We start from the raw sequence: 21,192 nt of genomic DNA, 5'->3' as shown, positions 1-21,192 counted from the left end.
AGACTCCAGGACAATTCTGGAGGGCAACTCTAAATGAGTAGATTGAGAGGACTGTTGCTGAGCATGGTAAAATGCATTGTACACAAGCCCAGTACATGAAAGGGTTTACGTGATTGTCTGCTGGGATTTCGATGGCCTGAATGTGGCTGGGTGACCTTGGAGTGGGACCTTATGGGATCCACAAAATTCACTTGAAGTCTTCTGTGATCAGTGATACCAGTTTTTTAATGGGGAAAAATTGAACAAATTGCATTATAAACTTACAACACTGTTAATTGTATAGTAATTGAGTATTCAGGTTGTGGGCATTAACTGGGTATTCACCTGAACTCCAATATATAGGATCAGACTGAAACTGTAGTTGTTGGGTTTGGAGGTGCATGTTTGTAATGTGTATCTCCGTAAATACAAGGTTATAAGTGTGTAAAGAATAGGCTCCAATTCTTTCCTTCACCGGCTGGCTATCTGGAATACAACAACACTGCAACAAATTCTTAATTTACATGGACTATCCATTCTCCACTAGTCATGCCTCTTCTCTATAGAGCACTTGCATTTGTCCTGGTACCAATGGAGCAATGTTACATATTGGATTGACAATTGTCTCTTCAAACAAAAGACTTGTATTTATATAGCAACCTCAGATTGTCCCAAAGTGCTTTACAGACAATGAAGTACTTTTGAAATGAAGTCACTGTGTAATGGAGTGGATGTTGCAGCCAATTTACAGCAAGCTCCCACAAACAGCAATGTGATAATGCCCAATTAACCTGTTTTTGTGATGTTGGTTGAGAATAGATTTTGGCGAAGACATTGGGAAGAACTCCCCTGTTCTTCAAATAGTGCTGTGGAGTCTTTTATACCCATATAATAGGTCAGAAAAGGCCTCAATTTAATGTCTCTTCTGAAAGACAGCATCTCAGACAGTGCAGCACTCCCTCAGTACTACACTCAATGTGTCTGGATTTTGTGCTTAAGTCTCTGGAATGGGAATTGAACCCACAGCCTTCTGACTCAGAGGTGAGAGTGCTACCCACTGAACCACAGCTGACACATTTAGTCAATTACCGGCGTGGCTTTGCAATGGCTATGGGTTAAAAATCTTTTATTCTTTTCGTTTGTGGGATGTGGGCATTGCTGACTAGGCCAGCATTTATTGCCCATCCCTAATTGCCCTTGAACTCAGTGGCTTACTAGGCCATTTCAGAGGGCATTTAAGAGTTAACCACATTGCTGTGGGTCTGGAGTCATATGTAGGCCAGAGCAGGCAAGGATAGCAGATTTCCTTCCCTAAAGGACAGTAGTGAACCAGATGGGTTTTTACAACAATTGACAATGGTTTCATGGTCACATTAGACTAGCGTTTAATTCCAGATTTATATCTGCAGCTAATTTGATTCTCACTTAGTTCTGGTACATGATGACAGGATTAAGGCAATTGCAGGATGACTATTTACAAAAAAAAAGTTCATGGCCAATATAGTGTGTTTGCTTTGTGATTAGTGGGGGAAATAGTTTGCAAGAGGAAGCGTTAGTACGATGCAGGACTCCATCCTGAGTAGGTGCCCTGTCAGGGGGATGTTATCTGGAGTAAGATCCTGTTGACAGAGACCAGGAGCTGTTGGAACAACTTGATATTATTCACCCTGAAAAATTCTCCTCTAGATCCAAGAGAAGGAGGAGGAGCACAGGACAGTGTCTTCTCTCCTTCTCCTACATAAGAAACAGATAACAATGAGTAGAACAGCACAAGTTCCTGCAGCTTAAGCAGCAAGAAGCTGCTGAGAGGGAAAGCTTTATTCCCTGAAAGAGTTGCTGAAGTTGAACTCAGTTAAGTTGTGAGGAGCTACAATGATTTAAAATTAAGTGAGACAGTCTTTATAACAGCATTTTAAATTGAGGAGGCAAAAAAAAAAGCACAATTTTGATTTGCTGAGTCTTTTAAATCAGCCAGTTGCAGGAGATTAAATTATTTTCATTGAAACACAGAAGGAAGTGGGTTGGAAGCCAAATCTGAACTCTCACTGCCTTCTCCTGAGGATCAGTCTGCTCTACTCAAGCCCTGAAGTCAACTCGCACAAACTCTGAACAGCCCTCTCTGATCCTAAGGTAAGTCTTTGCATGGCAAACGTATTTTCTGATGCTTCAATGGAGATGAAGATCTTCTGGTTTCATTTCTTTTCATTTGTAAAAGCTTCTTTTTTAATTGCTGGCTTGTTGGCAATTGCCTGGGCAAATAAGTCATCTTAAACAAGCCATTTTTATTATATTAGTGGCATACATGGCAAGCTTTTTGTCATCTGTCCTAACACCTCCTTATGTGGCTCAGTGTCAAACGATGTTTGATAACGGTCCTGTGTAGGACCTTACTGTAGTAAAGGTGCTACAAAATGCAAGTTGTTGTTGAAACATTGGCAATAATTATAGGACAGGATGAGAGAGTGGTTAATAAAGCCTACAGTATCATCGGCTCTTTTAATAAGGGCATAGAGTACAACAGCAAGGAGGTTATGTTGCACTCGTATAAGACACAAGTTCGGCTTCAGCTGGAGTACTGCGCCCAGTTCCGGGTGCTGCACTTTAGGAAAGAGGTGACGGTGTTAGAGAGAGTGCAGAAAAGATTCACGCGAATGGTTCCAGGGATGAGGAACTTCAGTTATGAAGATAGATTGGAGAAGTTAGGACTGTTTTCCTTGGAGAAGAAAAGGCTGAGAGGTGATTTGATAAAGGTATTCAAAATCATTAGGGGTCTGGACAGAGTAGATAGAGAGAAACTGTTCCCACTCGTGAAAGGATCAAGAACGAGAGGGCACAGATTTAAAGTAATTGGTAAAAGAAGCAAAAGTGACACGAGGAAAAACTTTTTCTCGCAGCGAGTGGTTAAGGTCTGGAATGCACTGCCTGAGAGTGTGGTGGAGGCAGGTTCAACTGAAGCATTCAAAAGGGAATTAGACTGTTATCTGAAAAGGAAGAATGTGCAGGATTACGGGGAGAAGGCGGGCGAGTGGCACTAGGTGAATTGCTCATTAGGAGAGCCAGTGCAGACATGCTGGGCCGAATGGCCTCCTTCTGCACTGTGACAATTCTGTGATTCTGTGATTTTTATATATTAAACTCTGCCTGTGTTTCTTCAACAGAAAATCTGATTTCCACCCACATAAATCTGCAATCCATTTTTTTTTGTTGTTGGCCTGTAACAATAAAGCCCACCCAAATTTGAGATTTTGGGCTTATGTAATTTACACAACTCCCTGCTGTCTCATTGTCCAACTGTAATAAGTTTTCCAGGAAACTATTGGCAATGTTACCCATTGCCACATAGATACTGCATGTGATACATTCCCAGCTCAGTTTAAAAAGTAACATTTATATAATACATAAAAAAGACTATACATTTGTTTTCTGAAATTATTAGAATGAAAACAAAATCTGCTTTTATTGCGTGAGGTGCTTGCTAGAACTTGAAACCAACAGTGTTTTAATCAAATTCTCTTGATCTCTCAAATATTTTTTAGTTGGGGAATCAAAGCTCAATACATTAAGTAACATTGTAAGACAATTAGTAGTACAAATAGTTCCTTAATAGAGCAGGATATACTGGCCTTGGAGGGAGTGCAATGCATATTCAGCAGAATGATACGAAAAGATTAAATTATGAGGGCCGGTTGCATAGACTAGACTTGTATTCCGTCTAGTATAGAAGACTAAGGGATGATCTAATTGAGGATGTTAAGATGATTAAAGGATTTCATAGAGTAGATAGAGAGAAATTATTTCCTCTGGTTAGGGGGAGGGGGAGTCCAGAACAGGGGGCGTGGGGGTGGTGGTGGGGGGGGGGGCAGAACTTTAAAATTAAAGTCATTGAGTCATTAAGATGCAGAAGGAGGCCATTCAACCCCTCGACTCTATGTTGGCTCTCTGTAGAGCAATCTAGTCAGTCCCATTCTCCCACTCGATGCCAGTAGCCCTGCAAGTTTATTTCTTTCAAGTGCCCATCCAATTTCCTTTTGAAATCATTGATTGTCTCCAGTTCCAGCACCCTCATAGGCAGCGAGTTCTAGGTCATTACCACTTGCTGCGTAAAAAAGTTCTTCCTCACATTCCCCCTGCATCTCTTGCCCAAAACCTTCAATCTGTGTCTCCTCATCCTTGTACCATCAGTTAATGGGAACAGTTTTTCCTTGTCAAACTTATCTAAGCCTGTCATAATCTTGTACACCTCTATCAAATCTCTCCTCGATCTCCTTTGCTCCAAGAACAATCCTAGCTTCTCCAACCTAACCTTGTAACTAAAATCCCCCATATCTGGAACCATTCTGGTAAATCTCCTCTGGACCCACACAGTCTTCCTACAGTGTGGTGATGAGAACTGGATGCAATACTCTCGTTGTGACCTAACTAAAGCTTTATAAAGGTTCAGCAGAACTTCCCTGCTTTTGCACTCAATGTCCTGCCACTTTCAAAGATCTGTGAACACTCTTTAGAACTGTGCTATTAAGTCCATATGGCCTCTCCCTAGCCCTTCTGCCAGAGTGCATCACACTTGTTAGTATTAAATTCCATCTGCCACCCGTCTGCTCATTCTGCTAGCCTATCTATGGCCTGTTGCAGTCGATTTATATCATCCTCACTGTTTGCCACACCTCCAAATTTGGTATCATCGGCAAATTTTGAAATTGTACTCTATTCCAATATCCAAGACACTTATATCTATCAAAAATGCAGTGGTCCTAGCACTGAATCTTGGAGAACACCACTGTGTACCATACTCCAGTTGGAAAAACAATCATTTCCCATGACTCACTGTTTTCTGTTCTTAAGCCAACTTTTTCTCCAAGATGACACTGACACTCCTATTTCATGAGCCTCAATTTTGTTAACCAGTCTTTGACGTGCTACTTTGTCAAATGCTTTCTTAAAATCCATATAGACACCATCCATTGGATTCCCTTCATCAACCTTCTCTGTTATTTCATCAAAAAATTCAATTAGATTAGTCAAACACGAACTACCTTTTACAAATCTATGCTGGCTGTCCTTAAATAACTTAAACCTCCCCAAGTGCCTGCTGATTTTTTTCCCTGATTGTTGTCCCTAAAAGCTTACCCACCACTGATGTTAAACTGAACAGCCTGTAGTTCCTAGGAATGTCCTTACATCCTTTCTTGAATAAGGGTGTCACATTTACCACTCTCCAATCGTCTGGCACCTAGCCCGTATCTAGGGAAGTTTGGAAGATTATGACGTAACCTTCTGCTATCTCCACTTCCACCTCCTTTAATAACCTGAATACAAGCCAACTGGACAAGGTTACTTATCCATTCTAAGCATAGCCAGCCTTTCCAGCACATCCTGCCCATCAGTTAGAGTGAGGTCACTCAGGGGTGATGTCAGGAAGCACTTCTTCACACAAAGTGTAGTGGAAATCTGGAACTCTGTCCCCCAAAAAACTGTTGAGGCTGGGGACGCAACTGAAAATTTCAAACCTGAGATTGATAGATTTTTGTTAGGCAAAGTTACGGAACCAAGGTGGGTAGATGTAATTAAAATACAGATCAGCCATGATCTCATTGAATGAACGAACAGGCTGGAGGAGCTGAATGACCTATTCTCATTCCTGTGTCCCTTTATTTGAATTGTCTGATGGATAGACCACCTCAATCCCTCATATATCAACAGTGTTTTGTTTCTTTTAAGCAGGTGATGGGTCATTTCCTTTGTTTCTATTTGTCAGATCAGCTGCAGTAATGGAGGATAAAGAGAGGTGAGATTAAATATGGTGCAAACAGGAGCATTGTAAGCACGTTGTTCTGAATCAGAACAATTAACCATTAGTCTGCTGAGAGGTCCAGGGAACTCCATATTCCCTGGGAAAGTCAACGCTTTAAATTTGCAGCTCAATTCTGTGACTCTAAAACAAATTCTAATATTTCAGTGAAGCACTGAAGAATCATCAATAATAGCTTGACTGTCGTAATATTAAACAATATGCATTTAAGTTGTTAAAACATTTTAACATCCATCTTGCCCCCACATTCTCTATCCTATATTTTGCATCTAAATTTTAATTTCACCTTAAGTCTTCCAAACAAAATAACCCACTGGTATTTTGGCAAAACGCAAAATACTGCAACTGCTGGGAATCTGTAATAAAAACAGAAAATGCTGGAAACACCCAGCAGGTCTGGCAGCATCTATGAGGACAGATTCAGAGTTGAGGTTTCAGATGAAAGATCATCGACCTGAAATGTTTTGCTTCTCTCGCCACAGATGCTGCCTGACCTTCTGGGTGTTTCCAGAATTTTCTGTTCATATCATTGGTAATGACTGCCATTATAGAAACTGCCTGATTTCCATTTCCAAAATGGAAATTCTTACAAATGGGAAAGCCTTACATGAGAGGCTTCCAGCACCCATGAGAGGTTAGTTTGGCCCTTCATATCTGTGGTAGCTTTTTGCTCTAGCAACCTAAAACTAACCTCACTGCTCTGCTCTCACCCAATGGTCCCATGCCTGTCTCAAAATGTATCCACTCCTCTATCAAAACATGCAATGGTCTCTGCCTGAACCAGCGGCAAAGCAATCCACACTTCAACCATTCCCTGCATGAACAAAATTCTCCCAGTATCTTGTCTTTCCTTAAGATTATAGCTTCCCAACCTGACACCATCTTATTCATTTTACACTGTATTATCCCTAACAGTGAATGTTAGGAGGCAACTTCCCCATATATGGTGTTATGACTGAGGTGGGAGGAGTGCACTGTCTTTTCTAGTTCCACTTCTCCACAGGTCACAACGTATATTTAAATGTTTACCCAGTTACTGATTTGGTCAATCATATACTTTACTCTTTATCCCAGAATAAAATACACCAACCAGGTTTCTTTAATAAATAACAAACTTATTAGTTTATTATAAAACAAGACATACCCAGTAACAAAACAAAGCATTAACACACAGATTGAAATATGAAAGTTCCCTTTTATCTTAGCCCCTCACACACACACACATCCACATACCGGTTGACTAAACAAATAGAGATTTTCTCTTTAGAGATCTGTTACAAACAAAAAAGACAAAAAAGAATACTTTGGCCAAATACCTGCTAATTCCTGAAGAAAAAAAGAGAAGATATGGAAATATGTCAGTTGTCCCTTTTTGGTTTGGCATCCCAAATATGCATAGATGGTTGTCTCTGGGATCTTCCTACAACAGTTCTGACAATGTTGAGGATCAGTTTGGCAGGCTTTCCGGAAGAAATGTAGCAACTGGGGTTTCTGGTGAGCTTTTCAGGAGGAATTCAGCATCAATTTCTCTATTTCTTACATTCGCTTCTAAGAACTTCTCAAAGAGGTGGAAAAGCTGTCAAGCTTTTCAAACAGATGGAAAAAGGCTGAGCTGGGGTTTTGTCCTTGTCAGGTTGATTCTTAAACTCTTTTCAGACCACTGTCCAAACCCCAACTGACTGTCCAAAACAATCTCAAAAGTCAAGACCCGACCCCTATAAATCTTGACCTGTCACTTCTCTGTAAACATCTCCCCTTAGTCCAAAAAGCCGCTGTTGAGTATTTATCTGAAGACAGGTGGCTTCCAGTAAGGGCTGTTTACAAACCAAGTCCCCTCAGTGTCCTTTCAATGACCCCCAATGAAAAGAAATCCATGGAATCCTTTTCAGTTTTCCCAAATAAAACAATGTCCATAATTCTAAAATGTGAGTCCTCAAAAACATACTTAGCAAAAAAATATGAAAGTACCATCATAACAATGGTATTATAGCCAAATAGCCTTCAGATATAACAACAACTTGCATTTATGTAGCACCTTTAAGAATCATAGAGATATAGAATGGTTAAATCACAGAAGGAGATCATTTGGCCTGTCAAGCCCATGCCAGCTCTTTGCAGGAGCAAATTACCTCATTCCACTCCCCTGCCCTTTCCCCGTAGCCTGCAAATTATTTCTCTTCAAATGCTTATCAAATTCCCTTTTGAAGGCTGCAATTGATTCTACCTCCACCATACTCTCAGGCAGTGCATTCCAGATCCTAACCACTCACCACGAAAAAAAAGTCTTCTTCATGTTGCCTTTGGTTCTTTTTTTCTCAACCCTTCCGCCAATGAGAACAGTTTCTCTCTATCTACTCTGTCCAGACCCCTCATGATTTTGAACACGTCTATCAAATCTCTTCTCAACCTTCATTAAGGAGAATAGACAAGGCTTCTCCAATCTATCCATGTATTTGAAGTTCCTCAATCCTGCAGCCACACTCGTGAATCTTTTCTGCACCCTCTCTAAAGCCTTCACATCCTTCCGAAAGTGCGGTGCCCAGAATTGGACACAATATTCCAGTTGAGGCCGCGTCAGTTTTATAAAGGTTCAGCATAACCTCCTTGTCCACTTGTTAATGCAGTTAAATGTCTCAAGGCGATGCATAGGAGTGACTATCAAGCAAAATTCAATACCGAGCCCTGTAAGGAGATATTAGGACTGATAGCTGTTAACATTTCACTGTTAGTTAACCACCTTCCTCCTGTGTTTCACAACACATTCTGAGTAAGCGCTTTCTTTTGAGCCTTCCAAAGAACGGTTGAAAACCATGCTTCTTTATACACTGTATTTTGCCTACATCAAAGGAACATGTCACAAGGCCTCATGATGTACTTGTTCCTGAATCCTTTGAAAAGTCTATTTACATAAACAGCTTAGTTGTTTACTTCAAAGTTATTTTGCTGAGACAAGACTTCCTGACTTCACTGTTCTCGAATCCTTTGAAGAACAGGCTTTAGTAGCCATTGTCTTTCTATACTATCTTTGCCTATCTTTATCACACTCGATGCCATTCCACTCACTTATTTCCTTGCACAAGCAGTTCTTGTAGATAATACTCAGACATTTGCAGCAGAGGACAAGCTATACTTTCTTCTCATGGCATTTTGAAGTCGTCCTGTTTATATTGGAAGACCTGTTGCTTCAAGATACAAGGAAGTTTGATTATTAACTCTTAACTCCCAATGTTGCCTAAAAGCTTGGTCAAAGATGTAGACTATAAGGAGAATCATAAAGGATGGGAGAAAGTCCAAGAAGTGTAGGGAGGAAATTCCAAAGCTTCGGGCCTTGGCAGCTGAAGGCATGGCCACCAATGGTGGAGACATTGAAATCGAAGATACACAAGAGGTCTGAATTGGAGGATGTGGCGATCTCAGAGGGTTGTCGGGCTGGAGGAGATACAGAGGTAGGGAGGGGGGTGAGGCCATGGAGGGATTTGCAAACAAGGGTGAGAATTATAAAGGGGAGGTGTTGCCTTTCTCCAGCAGGGATTATTGGATGGCAATCAGGAACAGGGAAACTGGCTAAATTATTTTCCCAACTGTACCCAGGGTGCTCTGGCTAATGATAGTCTAACAATTGCTGTACCACCTGAGATCAGTCAACTCAAAATGAAGACAGACAAAGGAAGGTATTCCAAAAGTGATCAAAAGAATACAACCACTTGCGAGTTAGAGTTGCCAACTCCGGTTGGCCATATTCCTGGAGGTGTCATCACATGACCTATGTTCTCCAACCACCCCGCTACCACCCCCACCCCCCACCACACATTTGCCATTGGTTGCCGAACATGTCAATCCTCATGGTGCACCACCTTCCTAGCCAATAGGAAAGTAAATAGAATCGTCATTACCTGATTGGATGATTCTTTGCTGTCAGTCAAGCAACTGTTTTTGACCTGTATCCAATATATTAATCACTCATAAACAGAAGTGTTCAAAGAATTTTTGTTAGAAGAAGAACACAGTGCCCTATGATATCACTCCTATGTTACTTGCAGCAGTGTCCGAGAGATTAATGTTTAATTCCAGGAGACTCCAGGGCAATCCAGGAGGGTTGACAACTCTTACTGTGATGGCATGCTGCTTTGGACTTGCACTGCTGTCAGGAACGCAAGGTGAAACCATCTTTCTTGGTGGTGCGTGCTGTCCTTGGCAGCACCTGCACAGTAAGTCATACTTACCTGGCAGGGACAGACCATGATCAGTGGCCTTTGATCCTGTTCCAGGTAGCTTTTGAGTAAAATGGCTGTAACCAATTCTAGAGCTTCAGACCAGGGAGTGTGTAACACCGTTCAGGTGGTGGTGACGGATAATAAAGGAGGTGCACCTGTTGACCATACCTACTTCATTAAGAAAATCCTTATTGATTGCTGTGGATTCCACGCTGCGGACATCTTCTGCCTGCAGGACTTCCCCAGCAGTGGACATTTCGATATGACTTTCAAGAATGCGGCGAGATGCATCAAGTTCCTGGAGGTGTTCAAGGAGAGAGGAAACCAGGCACCGCTGTCAATCCGCATAGTGGAGCCGTCGCAACGTGACCGGTTGGTGACAATTCACCTTTATAACCCCCATTTTCCTGTGGTGGATATACTTACGTTCCTCGCCAGGTACGCTGAGGTGGCCGGCGGCAGCACTGATGTCAAGGACCCCTTTGGGATTTGGACCAGCAAGCGGCAGGTCAAGGTGACCTTGAAGGTCAATGCCAATGGAAACATCATCCACCCTCCCTCCAGCTTCGCTAATCAGGGGAAGTCGAGGCCTCTTGGTCTATGCAGGGCAGCCCAGAGTTTGTTGCACCTGTGGCAAATCTGGTCACGTGGCAGCCAACTGCAGCACAGTCGTCTGCAAGAACTGCAAACAGGAAGGCCATCAGACCAAGGACTGTAAACAGAGTAAGTGCTGCAACCTGTGCAGTGAGGCAGGTCACCTCTACAAAACCTGCCCCAAACACTGCCTCAGTTATGCTCAGGCAGCAAGGTCCAAGGAAAGGCCGGGAGAAGGAACGGCGAATGCGTCTGGTGCTGGGAAGGAGACAAACAACCCTCTCCACAGCGAGGAAAGTCTACCTGAGAAGGAGAAGACAGGGGAGGCAGCTGCATCCAGCAACCCAACACCTACCCCGTGCTCAGAAACCCCTCCTCTGCAGTCAGAATCAATGGAGGAGGAAGCAGATGGACAAACTGGTCAGTGGCAAGTGGTACAAAGGAAACCAACAAAGAAAAAACCTCCAAAAAAGGAACAGGCCACCACCCAAACCAGTGGCAAGAGGAAGCTACCGTCTGAGACAGACTACAGCAGCTCCTCCTCATTGGACGAGGAAGGGCCGGAACGATGGCACCTGCAAAAGAAGCAGCAGAACCCAAAGGAGCTGGAAGATAAAGCTCCCCAGCCCCCGGGCACTGGAAGCTGTGATGGGCCCAGCGCGCCCCAAACCCAAAGCGCCGAACCTAGTGACATGTCCAGCGCATCCCAGCTCCGGGACACCGAGAACAAAGATGTTTTCGAGGAGGAACAGAGGGGAAAGGTACCAACAGCAGAGGACAACCCAAGCCTTGCTGTCTACAAGACACCCCCGATGTCACCCCAGCGGAACAAACCCTGCATGAGAAACCAGGAGGGGTTTCTGAGCCCAACGAACGTGAAGCAGCTTGCATACACTATGGGTATGCAGGAACGTACCAAAGGACTGGGACTAGCAAGGACAAATGGTGTGGGAAGCAGCAACTAACCTAAAAATGGATATAACGATTGCTTCAATTAACATGCGTAGCATTAAATCCACTGCGCAATGTGTTTCAACCTTGGACTACCTCACCATGGTCAAAGCCGACCGACTGTTTCTGCCGGAGGGTGGAAACCTGCACCTCAGCAATTACAGGCAATGGTTACGATGGTGGTCTCACGGGCCATCTTTCTGGTCAGGGGGTAATGATTCCCGTTCCTCCGGCCTGGGTATTCTGCTGCGGGGAGGTAACTTCACCATATCCGACGTTAAGGAGGTGGTGGGCAGTTGCCTCCCCTTAGCAGATGTAATGTATAACAACGCTCCGCTCCGGTTGATCAATGTGTACACCCCGGTTCAATGCAGTGAGTGGCTGACCGTCTTCCTGCAGCTCCCACTGCTGCTGGTGACGTCCAGACCGGTCATTCTAGGCGGTGACTTCAACTGCATCATCAATGCAGCTGGACGATCCGGCAGTGACAACAGCAAACTGGACGCTACGTCCAGATTCCTAATGGAAACAGTAAAAGATGCCAAACTGCACAACGTCTTCAGCAAACCTTCAGACGGAGTGCAGCGCAGATACACCTGGTCAAGAACGGACAGGTCTGCCCGTTCCAGGATTGACTTCCTGTTTGTGTCCCGTGCTGTCACGGTCAGGTCCACCGACGTCAAGCCTGTGTTCTTCTCCGACCATTGCCTCTTACTGGCCGACTGTCACTTACAGGATGACCAGCGGGTTGGCAGGGGGACATGGAAACTCAATGCTACACTGCTAACCTCAGAGAACGTTGAGGAACTCAAAAGGGATTACAAAGGTTAGAGAACCGTGAAACCCCTCTTTGAGTCTCCAGTTCACTGGTGGGAGGCGATCAAGGAGAACATCAAGAGGTTCTTTATCTTCAAAGGTGTTCAGAGGGCGAGAGAGAGAGACAGAGGGAAATGTTCCGACTCCAGAAAAGAATGCAAAATCTGCTCCGGCTGCAGTCGATGGGGGTCAAGGTCAAGGAGGATCTCAATGAGGTGAAGAGCCAGCAGGCCTCGCTCTTTGCCATGTAGGCCTCCAAGATCATCTTCCGATCCAGAGTCTGCTTCATTGAGCAGGATGAGATGTGCTCATGTTTCTTCTTCCAAAAGGTACATAGAAAGAGCTCTGTTATCAGCAGCCTGAAGGAAGAGGATGGCTCGGTAACATCTTCGTAGTCTGACATACTAAGGATCAGCAAATCCTTTTATGCTGGGCTGTATGACGCGAAGCCCACAGACAGCACGGCCTCCCAGTCCTTCCTGTCATCTATCACAGAGGTCTTAGATGACAGCAGGAGGGAGAGACTGGACAAGCCACTAACTCTGGACGAGCTGACAAAGGCCGTCAAGTCCTTCAAGACGAGTAAAACTCCTGGAAGCGATGGCTTACCGGTTGAGTTGTATTCGGCCCTGTGGGACTGGGTCGGCCCAGACCTGCTGGAAGTATACGAGAGTATGCTCCTGGCCGGCAGCATGTCAGAATCCACGAGGAAAGGCATCATTACCCTTATCTACAAGCGGAAGCGGGAGAGGGCAGAAATCAGAAATTAGCGGCCCATCTCGCTGCTTAATGTTGACTACAAGATTCTGTCCAAAGTCATCGCCAGTCGAGTCAAGTCTGCTCTGGAGTTGGTGATTCACCCTGATCAGACCTGCACTGAAGATCTCTGATAGTCTCGTGCTACTCAGGGATACGATCGCCTATGTACGGGACAGGAGGGTGGACACCTGCCTCATCAGCCTGGACCAGGAGAAGGCTTTTGACAGGATATCGCACACATACATGATAGACGTGCTGTCCAAAATGGGGTTTGGGGAGGGAATCTGCAATTGGATCAAACTGCTCTGCACAAACATCAGTAGCACAGTCTCAATCAATGGGTGGGAATCGGAAAGTTTCCCGATCCAATCTGGAGTCAGACAGGGTTGTCCTCTCTCCCCTGTCTTGTTTGTTTGCTGTATTGAACCCTTTGTTGAGTCTATTAGGAAGGATGCGGGCATAAGAGGGGTGACAATCCCAGGCAGTGGAGGCACTCAGGTTAAAACCTCCCTGTACATGGATGACGTCGCCATCTTCTGCTCAGATCCGTTGTCTGTTTGCAGACTGATGAGCATCTGCGACCAGTTCAAACTGGCCTCGGGAGCCAAAGTTAACCACAGCAAGAGTGAGGCCATGTTCTTTGGGAACTGGGCTGACCGATCCTTTGTCCCCTTCACCGTCAGGTCAGACTACCTGAAGGTGCTGGGGATATGGTTCGGAGGGGCCGGGGTGTGCACCAAAACCTGGGAGGAGCGAGTAGCCAGGGTACAACACAAGCTGAGCATGTGGGAGCAGCGATCTCTCTCCATTGTGGGTAAGAACCTGGTCATCAGGGGCGAGGCACTTACGTTGTTGCTGTACGTGGCGCAGGTCTGGCCCATACCCCACTCCTGCGCTGTGGCGGTCACCCAAGCCATTTCCGCTTCATCTGGGGATCCAAAATGGACCGGGTCTGGAGGGACACGATGTTCAAACCTCTGGATAAGGGCGGAAAAAATGTACCCAACGTCGCCCTCATTTTGATGACCACCTTCATGTGCGGCTGCATCAAGCTGTGTGTAGAGCCCCAGTACGCAAACTCCAAGTGTCACTAACTGCTGAGGTTCTATCTGTCCCCGGTGTTGTGAAGGATGGGCCTGGTCACATTGCCGCGGAATGCTCCATCCAGTTGAACCATACCGTACCACCTATCCTTCGTGGAAAAGTTTCTGCGGAAAAACATCTTTGACCACCAATCCATCAGGCAGTGGTTCTCAAGGCCCTGCGGGAAAAGGAGATGGTGGATCCTGTCGGATGGTTCCCTGAGCAGACCGCCAAAGTCATTTGGCGGAATGCCTCATCACCAGAACTTTCAAACAAGCACCGAGATGTAGCTTGGGTGTGGTTAGAAGGGCCCTCCCCGTCAGATCCTTCCTGCATGCCCAGAATCTCTCCACCTCTGTCTGCTGCCCCCTAGATGGCTGTGGTGGGGAAGAGATGGTTGCCCACCTCCTTCTGGAATGTGCCTTTGCAAAGCAGGTGTGGAAAGAGATGCACTGGGTTTTGTCCAGGTTCATCCCAAGCAGCTCTGTAACACAGGAGTCTGTGCTGTACGGGCTGTTCCCAGGGACGCACACCGAGATAAACATCAACTGCTGCTGGAGGACCATCAATTCGGTGAAAGACGCTCTTTGGTCGGCCCGAAACTTGCTGGTCTTCCAGTGCAAAGAGTTGTCCACGACAGAGTGTTGCAGACTGGCACATTCCAAGGTCCAGGACTACATGCTGAGGGACGCACTAAAGCTTGGGGCAGCCGCGGCAAAAGCTCAAAGGGGAAAGACCACAGTGTAAGGTCCTCCCGCCAAAAAGTGAACTGAGGGGCTGGATCCATGGAAAACCCCTCGGGCTGTATCGGGAAAATATGGGCTTACTGCAAAATGTACATGGCATGTAAAATGAAATGGAAGGGTTGTGTGGCAGCTCACTCCTGTATTGAAGAAAACGGATCTCCTTTGCACTCTTTGTAATGCTAATTTGGTGGTGTTTTGAACTGTTTTGTAATGTATTTTTTACTGATTTTTATGAATAAAAAAGAACCTCCACAGTTTTGTCTACATTCCTGAGCTGTTGTTGATTTTTGACTCGCCTGTCAGTGTAAATGGTTTGTGACTATTGCCCAAGTTGGTTTGTTATAGGGAAAATGGGGGCATAAGTTCAGAGACAGATGGAGGCTGGCCTTTCCATAGTGCTGGTTTGGCAGGTTACTGTGTGTGCATGTGAAGAAAAAGAAACTTGCATTTATGTGACGCCTTTCACAACTTTAGGATATCCCAAAGTGCTTTACGGCCAATGAAGTACTTTTTTTTTCGAAGTGTATTAATGGAGGAAATGCAGCAGCCATGACATGTGCATGGCAAGCTCCCGCAAACAGCAATGTGATAATTACCGATCATTTTTTCAGTCATATTGGTTGAGGGATAAATATTGGCCAAGATAGCTGGGTAAACGCCCCTGCTGTTCTTTGAATAACGCTGTGCGATCTTTTATCTCCACTTGAGAGGGCAGATGGGACCTAGGTTTAATATCTCACCCAGAAGACAGCACCTCGGACAGTTAAGCAATACTGGCAGTGGGAGTGTCAGTCTAGATTTTGTGCTAAAGACCTCATTTATACCACTTAAATAAAAGCAAAATACTGCAGATGCTGGAAATCTGAAATAAAAACAGAAAGTGCTGGAAATACTCAGCAGGTCTGGCAGCATCTGTGGAGAGAGAAGCAGAGTTAACGTTTCAGGTCTGTGACCTTTCATCAGAACAGATTAATCTTTAATTCCAGCAGGCTCCAATGCTTACTGTAAATGGTTTTAGACAATTGCCCAAGTTGGGATGTTATAGGGAGAATGGGGCTATCAGATGTTCTGATGAAAGGTCACAGACCTGAATTGTTTTTTGCCTAAGAGCAAGACCATAAAGCCTTAAATGATCTAAAGTGACTTTGTTTAAACTTTCCATAAAACATAAGTAGAAATAACACAATTTATGCCCAAGACAAGGGAATAGTTGTACAAAGTGGGGTAAAAGGAAAATGTTTGAACGAGGCTGGTTTTTCTTAAGATGCCCATTAGAGGTCGTCAACTACACACTGCTGGTTGTAACCCAGAAGAGGAGAAAAGATTTTACAACTCTCAGCGAGCAAAAAAGTTGATGACGCTGAAGTGAAACTCCACCTTATTCCTGTCGCTGGTTTAACCCAATCTGAGCATTATTCACTTCCTTTCTCTGTGCATCGTTGCTGACTCAGTGCAAGGCAAGTGTGTGGGCAGGAAAGTAACGTTTGGGAGGTTTTTTTGCGAAAGGAAATCTGCTGAAACACATTGGGAAGTAAAGCTTTCGGCTGGAGCTTGTAATGTAGCGGCTGCAGGACCTGCAATAGACGGTGATCAGAGACGCTCCAGCCCCCAACAAACAGCCACAGGCGCACCAGGGGCTTCCTACAAGATGCTACAAGCGATGTCCCAACCATGATGACTCGTAATTCTTGGACACATCCTCTATCTATGTGTGCTTTTAAATAGCTGTACGTTTTTTAAAAAAAGGTAAGGAAACTTCCCCCCACGCCCCAAGTGACAAACTTTGAATGTTTTAATGGACTTGTTCCATAGATACAAGGTAGGAGCTGGGACTTCCCCCTATGCAGAGAGAAAACATGTTAGTTTTTCTTTAAGTGAGAGTAAATTTCGACTCCTTCCTCCCAGAGTCAGGGAGGGGTGTAGGAGGGTAGACTTAAAGCCAAAGAAAACCCCATGTTTAATGGCTCTCCCCTCCCTCTCAGCTGTAATGTTGCCCATCCCCCTCCACTGACACTGACAAGTCATCCAGTAAATCGGGAGAAACTGTTTCCAATGGCAGCAGGGTCAGATACCGATTTAATGTCATTGGCAAGACAGCTAGAGATAAAGAGGAATTTTTTTAACGCAGTGAGTTGTGAGCTGGAATGCACTGCCTGAAAGAGCAGATTCAATAGTAACTTTCAAAAGGGAATTGAATAAATACTTGAGGGGGTGGAATTGCGGGCTATGGAGAAAGGGCAGAGGGAGTGGGACTAATTGGGTCGCTCTAAATAAGATCTGGGGTTTAATTCCTGATATGTTCTGATTTAGCTGTGGCTCCATTAATAGCACACTTGCCTATTAGTCAAAAGGATTTAGCTTCAAGGCCCACCCCAGAGACTTGAGCACTTTCAGTGTTGTACTGAGACAGTGCTGCTCTGTCGGAGGTGCCATCTTTCAGAACAGGTGTTAAACCCCTTGCTTGCCCTTCCAGAACTCCCGTGACACTATTTTGAAGAAGATCAGGGGAGTTCTCACCAGTGTCCAGGCCAATATGTATCCCTTAATCAACATTACAAAAACAGATAGAAACAAGAAATGCTGGAACCACTCAGCAGGTCTGGCAGCATCTGTGGAAAGAGAAGCAGAGTTAACGTTTCGGGTCAGTGACCCTTCTTCGGAACTGACAAATATTAAAAATGTCACAGGTTATAAGCAAGTGAGGTGGGGGTGGGGCAAGAGATAACAAAGGAGAAGGTGTAGATTGGACAAGGCCACATAGCTGACCAAAAGGTCATGGAGCAAAGGCAAACAATAAGTTAACATTAGCATATTGTTTGCCTTTGCTCCATTACCTTTTGGTCAGCTATGTGGCCTGGTCCAATCTGGACCTCCTTTGTTATCTCTTGCCCCACCCCCACCTCACTTGCTTATAACCTGTGACTTTTCTAATATTTGTCAGTTCCAAAGAAGGGTCACTGACCCGAAACGTTAACTCTGCTTCTCTTTTCACAGATGCTACCAGACCTGCTGAGTGGTTCCAGCATTTCTTGTTTTTATTTCAGATTTCCAGCATCCGCAGTATTTTGCTTTTATTACAAAAACAGATTATCTGGTGATTATCACAGTCTTATTTGTGGGAGCTTTCTGTGCGCAAATTGGCTGCCCCATTTCCTACATTACAACAGTGACTACACTTCAAAAAGCACTTCATTCACTAGAAGTGCTTTTAGATATCCTGAGGTCATGAAAGGTGCTATAGAAATGCAAGACTTTCTAGTTGATCTCAGATGGTGGTGTGAATACATTATATGCTGCCCCAAAGGAGGGAAGAGGTGGAAGTGGAGAATTGCCAGGGTTCTTGCTCCTGATCATTGTCCAGTAATGTCTGCTGGGGTAGGTGTGTGTATAGTTGTCGGGTGAGGACAGAATCAGGGTCGGTTGTGATAATCCCCACCGTTGAAACAGTTACTGACCCTCACTGTCCACACCTGCAGATAAAGAATGGTCACTTTTCTCACTATCCTCAAAATGAGGCAACAATACAAACATCAAAATCATTGGGAAAAGCACAACTTCATTAAAAAACTAAAGGTTTTGAAGGTTAAAAAATAAGCAAATGTGATTGGTGACAAATATCATATAATTGTCCATTTCTTTTATTTATTTAAAACCTGGTGATTTATTCCAGTTACAAATTTCCGAGCTGCACTAGATAGATTCTTGGGCTCAGTGTCACTACATTGGCGTCAGCAGACCACGTATGCCCTACGATCAGGAGTTTACCTTTGCTGCACAATATTGAGTCATACAATAGTGTAATCTGGGTGGGGTGGGAGGGCCATAACAATGAAACCCTTTGTTTTGTGCCCTGGATTTTATAATCTCACACATGGCCCAGGTACACAGCTGCTACTTTCTGGAAAGCAGCCCTGAGTTAATCTAATAAACTGGCTTCTTTTACATGCGACGTAAACAATATAGTTTTCAGTGAATTTTAATCTATTTCATGAAGCTTCTTGTAACCTCATTCTAGCCTGTTAATGGGCTAAATTTACTTTATAGACTAGCAAACTCCCGCAACTAATTGACCCTAACCTTAAAAGAGAGTGTTATATCTCTCTCTCCTTCGTCATAGAGTCATACAGCACAGAAACAGGCCCTTCGGCCCATCATGTCTGTGCCGACCATCAAACACTTAACTATTCTAGTCCCATTTTCCAGCACTTGGCCCATAGCCTTGTATTCTATGGTGTTTCAAGTGCTCATCTAAATACTTCTTAAATGTTGTGAGGGTTCCTGCCTCTACCACCACTTCAGGCAGTGTGTTCCAGATTCCAACCACCCTCTGGGTGAAAATTTTTTTCCTCAAATCCCCTCTAAACCTCCTGCCCCTTAAGTCTATGCCCCCTGGTTATTGACCCCTCCGCTAAGGGAAAAAGTTTCTTCCTATCTAACCTATCAATGACCCTCATAATTTTGTATTCCTCAATCATATCTCCCCTCAGTCTTCTCTGTTCGAAGGAAAACAACCCTAGCCTTTTCAGTCTCTCTTCATGGCTGAAATGCTCCAGCCCAGGCAACATCCTGGTGAATCTCCTCTGCACCCTCGCCAGTGCAATCACATCCTTTCTATAGTGTGGTGCCCAGAACTGTACACAGTACTCCAGCTGTGGCCTAACTAGCGGTTTATGCAGCTAATCTTGTGCTCTCACTCTCTTTCTGACTATTTCCACCCCAGGCTTCTGCAGGCTGCCTTCTCCAGCTTGACACAAAACCAAAGCGTTGACCTCTGACCCTGTCCCAGCTCTCTCTCTCTAATGTCAGCGATTGATCAGTTGAACTTCCAAAGGGACCTGCTACTTCCCTCCTCGGCAGCAATCTTCCTGTGGTGCTCACGTGAATGAAGCCGATCCCAACATTATGGCTGAATTTTTTATAGCTCGCCACCGAGATCAACAGTGAGCTTCAAAACCGGCGCAGCACACATGCGACGTGTGCCGTGGAGCTGCCGCGATGCTTTGCGCGGTAGCGCATTAACATGGAGGGGGTGAACCGCCCTCCCCCGATGACGTAAAGGGGGCTGGCACACCGTCCCCAGCTATGGCGTCTGGCGTTATTTTTAAAGGGCTTCAGACCCTTCAGTTAGAGTTACATTTTTAAAGGTACCGGTGCCCAGAAAATTGAAATAAAATGTGAATATCACTTTGAATCCCCTCCCCCACCCCATGCATACTCAATGTATTAATTGCCCTCTCCTCCCCCCAAAAAAATGTTTTGCTATCTCGAACTCCACCCCCCCCGGCCAAACTTTATAAACTTTGACCCTCAACCCCTTCCCACCATCCCCACAACCAATAGGAACAGTTTCCCCCCCTCATCTCACCTAGAAACTTCACTCCTCCCCCCTCCCCATCACCGGCCGGAGTATCAGTGTGGGACGGCAATTGGGACAAAGTGTTTATAATATTCATTGTAATTTATTTAAATATTTAAAGTAAGGCTCCACCGCCACCAGTAAAATGGGGTGGGGCCTTCCCAGTGTCGAAGCCCCTGGAGGGCGCCTCCTGGAAGTATTTTCTGGGTCCCCCAGCCATGACCCTTGCGTTGGGGAGGGGAGGGCTGGTAAAATCCATCCCATATGTGTTAAAATTACCCAAATGTATTAACAAACGGCATTATTCATAGTTTGCAAGCCAAGCAACTCTGCTAACTGCTTTGTTTTGCTTTCAATTACTGGATTAAATATGCTTTCTCAGATACCTAATGAGTGGTGTGAATTTGGCTGCTTCTGTGCTATATTTACCTTTCCTGGGCTGGCCTCCCACCTTCCACCATCCATAAACTTAAGCTCATCCAAAACTCCAAAGACTGTATCCTAACTCACATCAAGGACCATTCACCCATCACCTCCTGTCCTTACTGACCTCCATGGACTCCTGACTGGCAACACTACGATTTAAAAATTCATATTCTTGTTTTCAAATCCCTCCATGGCCATGAGATGGGCTAACAGCACAGACCAGGTACTAAATCTGGAGCAGAGCTGTTTTTTAAATTCATTCTTGGGTTGTGGGCGTCGCTGGCTAGGTCAGCATTTATTGCCCATCCGTAATTGCCCTTGAGAAGGTGGTGGTGATCTGTCTTCTTGAATGGCTGCAGTCCTTAAGGTGTCAGTACACCAACAGTGCTGTACGGAAGGGAGTTCCAGGATTTTGACCCAGTGACGGTGAAGGAACGGCGATATAGTTTCAAGTCAGGA

The 21,192-nt window shown here is 44.8% G+C and overlaps 1 protein-coding gene across 3 annotated transcripts in view; it reads left to right on the top strand.

Moving 5' to 3' along the window:
* Nucleotides 1–1,682: 1,682 nt before the first annotated feature.
* cemip2 (cell migration inducing hyaluronidase 2) overlaps nucleotides 1,683–21,192 on the top strand; it is a 90,863-nt gene continuing 71,353 nt past the window's right edge. For 2 of the 3 annotated variants that reach the window (XM_068030588.1, XM_068030590.1), the window contains exon 1: nucleotides 16,350–16,697. The gene's annotated coding sequence lies outside the window, so the exon portion shown is untranslated. Of the gene's footprint in view, nucleotides 2,110–16,349; nucleotides 16,698–21,192 lie in introns of those variants that run through there. The other variant, XM_068030589.1, reaches the window with a different exon arrangement.

This window comes from Heterodontus francisci, chromosome 4 (assembly GCF_036365525.1).
Source record: "Heterodontus francisci isolate sHetFra1 chromosome 4, sHetFra1.hap1, whole genome shotgun sequence".
Classification (NCBI taxonomy): Eukaryota; Metazoa; Chordata; class Chondrichthyes; order Heterodontiformes; family Heterodontidae; genus Heterodontus; species Heterodontus francisci.
Note: the sequence above shows the minus strand (reverse complement) of the source record. Positions and strands in the feature narration are given on the sequence as shown.